At 51.2% G+C, this 4,123-nt stretch overlaps 1 pseudogene; it reads left to right on the forward strand.

Moving 5' to 3' along the window:
• The first annotated feature begins 2,183 nt into the window (after window positions 1-2,183).
• On the forward strand, window positions 2,184-3,073 carry LOC119246431 (ribonuclease P protein subunit p25-like; annotated as a pseudogene).
• The last annotated feature ends 1,050 nt before the right edge of the window (window positions 3,074-4,123 follow it).

A 4,123-nucleotide genomic window follows, 5' to 3' on the forward strand; every position in this document is an offset into this window, starting at 1 on the left:
CTGTTTTCAGTCACAGGGCGATTTTATACAGTCACATGCTTTTAGATATCTATGTGCTGATGACTCCCCATTTATAGTTACAGTCTGAACTGAATTGCACACTCTTATATCCAAATGGCTAATCAACACCACCACTTGGAGGCTTAACACATATCTTAAAATTAATGTATAAAATAGATTCTGACAATCTCAAACCTGTCACTCCCATAGACTTCCCTCTCTTGATGAATGGCAACTTGAGTTGAGCAGGACATAAAAACTTGCAATCATCCTTGATTTCATTCTTTCTTGTAAAATGTACAGTTAATCCACCAGTAATCCTGTGAATTCTAGCTTGAAAATATATACAGGATCTGATCATCTCTCCACAATCTCTACTCCTCCCAGCCTAGTCCTAACTACCATTATAGTTTTCTTTGATTACTGACAACAGCCTTCTAACTCATGTGTCTGCTTCCATCCCTTGCCCCCAATGGCCTGTTCTTACCATGAAAACTACAGTGACCATGTTAAATCCCACTAAGTTGTAAGTTAAATCATATTAGTTCCTTTCTTGAAAACGCCCTCAATGCCTTTCCATCTCTGGAGCACTCTAAATCAGTGGCATGCTGGCAGGTATAAAACAAACAGATATACAAGAAAATTGTGTGTGTGTGTATGCATATAAGCATAAAATTTACTGATTTAAAGGATGACTAGAACACAATTTACAAATAATTTCAAAATATACAACATTCTTTTTATATGGTTCCATAGTCAATAGATTCCTATAAATTTTTTCATTGATTTTTGCCAAAGTCTTGTATTTATACACTAACTACGTTTGAAATTGATGAATGTGTTTAGTTCCAACATGAATGCTCGTTGATATTTTCATTTACACTATTAAGATGAAACAACAAAAATATATGTGGGGATTTCACTGGTTCAATGATAGGAATGACATCTTCACTGAATCAGGTTATGCTTTTCAAATAATAGGATTCTGCGTCAATATTTTGTGCCAGTCACAATGGAATGCCTGGAGTCACAACACCCTTTTACTTTTAATCTGCACTGTTGCAATTTTATTCATCACAACCTTAAGGCCAGGAAAATCAACAAAAATCAATCATGTGCTTATATTTGCAGCATTTTCAAATTTCCCTGCTGTTAGTATCTCCACCATAGCTAATTGTAAGCTATCCACTTATATTACAGAGTACAGAAACCTAATAGATGTTCCTTACACTCCATCACATAGTGTTTCCATCATACAGACACAGCAGATCTCTAACAGCTGGGGTCACGGTCACAGGTTACACAACATATGTTCAAAGGAATTCTGGGGGAAGAAGTTAAGTTCCTCCCTGAAAACCACCCAGGACTATAGTTAGAGGTTACCTCTAGAACTGAAGGTACGCGTGTCAAGCTAACACGTTCCATGACTGATGGAGATGCCTGGCTCTTAGAAGAATGCCCATGACTTGAACTCAATGTTATGTGGCTGGAATTTAATTCGTATTTTCACCAAGATTTTGGTAAAATCATGTTAAATTTTTGCAACCTATCCACAGCTAATATGGTAAGGAATCAAGTCTTTTCCCAGACTTAGGGGATAATAGTAAATGCAAGAATGACCGCAGAGAATGGTAGCAAGTTAGAAGAGGGAGAAGTGGCCGTGTGAAGCAGGAGCTCGCGGAGATACAGAACAAACTGAAGGTGCTTAACGTGCACAGATTACTTTGGGATTTGCACACATACCTGAGGAGACGAAGTTGGTACACGACAGAACGCACTGTCGTGACAAGAAATAGGAAACATTTTTGGAGTCATTTGCTGGTAAGTTAAAAAACAAAAGAAAAAAAGGCCTCCCTGGTGGGTCAGGGGTTAAGCAGCACACTATGAAGCAATCAGCAGCCTCTGCAGCAAGAGTTCGATCCTGGCCAGCCAGGGAGCCACCCACATGGCTTAGCAGACCTCTCCTGATCCTGACTCACCTACTGCTCCCCTCAGCAGTGTATTTCAGTCTCTCTGCCTGTTCTGTTCCCCGCTCTGTCTCTGGTGAATCCTCTCACCACCTGCATCTCTGGCCTCCGGTTCTTGTATGCATGAATAAATAAATCTTAAAAAAACAAACAAACAAAAAAAAATCCGGAGCCGGAGGCAGCTGGGAATGGCACCCTATTCGGGGCCGGAACGCGATGCCCAGACATGTCCAGGCGCGCCCGGCCACAGTGACCCATAGAGGAGGCGGAAGCAAAACCTTCCCCCAGCGCCCTCGGGGGCAGAGCCTCTGCTCACGTGGCGGGCACCGCAGCCCGCGCCACCCACTGTGGGAGCGGGAGGCGAAGATCGCGCCGTCCCAGCCCGGTGCCCACGCCGCTCGCGCTGCCTCAGCCTCGGCCGCCGCCCGAGCCGCTCCCGCCATGGCCACGCAGCCCCAGGACCCCGGCGACGCCCGGGAGAGCCCCGAGGACCAGCCAGAACAGCGCAGGAAGTTGCCTAAGGTGCGCTCTGAGGGGGGAAGTAGCGGGGCAGAGGGGGACACCCCGGGCTTCCGCCCCTTCTCGGAGCTGGCGCCAGGCACCCCGCACGTGTGGGTCAAGGATGGCAGCCGGATCCGGAGCCTGCTGGCCTTCGCCGCCACCCGCATGCAGCAGCCGGCCGCGCGCCATCGTCTACAGCGGCGCGGGCCACGCGGCCCCCAAGACTGTCTCGTGCGCAGAGATCCTCAAGCGCTGCCTGGGGGGCTGCACCAGGTCACCCGGCTGCGCCTCTACAGCGCCCACGAGCTGAGGCCGCCCCCCCGCCCTTGGCCGAGTCCGCTCCGAGGCCCGGGCCGCCGGATGCCCCGCTCCGCGCTCAGAGCACCGTGCCCGGCCTCGCCATTCTGCTGTCCAAGGATCCGCTGAACCCGCGCCAACTCGGCTACCAGCCCCCCAAGCCCCAGCCTGGCCCCTCTATCCAGCCGACGGCATCCACATCCCGCACTGCTCAAGGGGAACCCGCAGCAGCAGCAGCAGCAGCAGCAGGGTCGGCGAAGGGGTCGTCGCCCCCTCCAGGTGTCCCGCCGGAGGACCCCAGGGACTGACGAGTCCTCAGTCTCCCGCCTGCATGCCACCTACACAGGCCGGACCCCATCTTCCTGTCCGGGCCCTCACCGTGCTGCACGTCCACCCTTCACACCTTGGGGCTCTGGAGCCCACAACCTGGACACCACCACAGACTGGCGGCTGGAGCCCGAGGAACAAGAGGGAGACCCCAGGGCAGATTTGTGGAGTGCTTGCTCCTCTGCCACTTGCCTGCCCGCAGAACTCCACCTTCAGGTATTCTGAGCCATACTAGAACTTTCTTCAGGGAGTTAGAGTTCGGTGTGGCACTCTTGAATCTTTGTGAGGACCCTAAGTTTAAAGTCACCCAGCATTCCTGAGGGCGTCTGGAGAGCTCGTGGAAGCACCCCCGCACCCCCACCACTGGCAGCAGAGGGCAATGTGCAAACCTCTGGCCTCCATCACCTTTTTTTTTGTGTGTGTGTGGGACCCTCACCGGTGGCCGAGGAACAAACAGGCGCTGCAGAGGCTGCAGGCAGCTTCGCAGCCCAGCGCTCAACCGCTGCGCCACCAGGGGAGGCCCCATCACCGTTTCTTACCTAGCTTTCCTTCCCCTGCCTTTAAGGAGAATCCTGAGATCGTGGGTAGCAGCGGCTTCTCCAGGGACCCCACCTCTTACAACAGCACCAGTCCACATGCTGAGCCAGAGGGGGAGGCCCAGGACAGAACTCTCCATGCCGCCTCGCCTGAGCCGCACTGAAGTCTTGCTCTCAGCAACAAACAGGGAAATGAAAGAACAAGAGCACGACGATTAAAATCTGGAAACGCCACCTGCAAGCTTTCTACCCAGCACAACTGCTCTGACTGAAACCTCCCTTGTGCAGAGCCGCGGACCAGCCCCAACTCTTTGTAAGTGTCTGCACCCCACAGGACCCCGAGCTCCTGGGTCTCTGGCCTCTGGGCTAAAATTCCCAATAAATGTATCTCTTTTGCTGTCACATGACCAGGCTTTGGCTTCTCATCTGTAGTTGCACAGGATAAACTCTTAGAATTGTCTGGGAGTTAAGAAAAAAAAAAGTGTCTGCTGAACA

The sequence above is a fragment of the Talpa occidentalis genome, unplaced genomic scaffold, assembly GCF_014898055.3.
Source record: "Talpa occidentalis isolate TD23 unplaced genomic scaffold, MPIMG_talOcc4v2.1 talOcc4.15, whole genome shotgun sequence".
Lineage (NCBI taxonomy): Eukaryota > Metazoa > Chordata > Mammalia > Eulipotyphla > Talpidae > Talpa > Talpa occidentalis.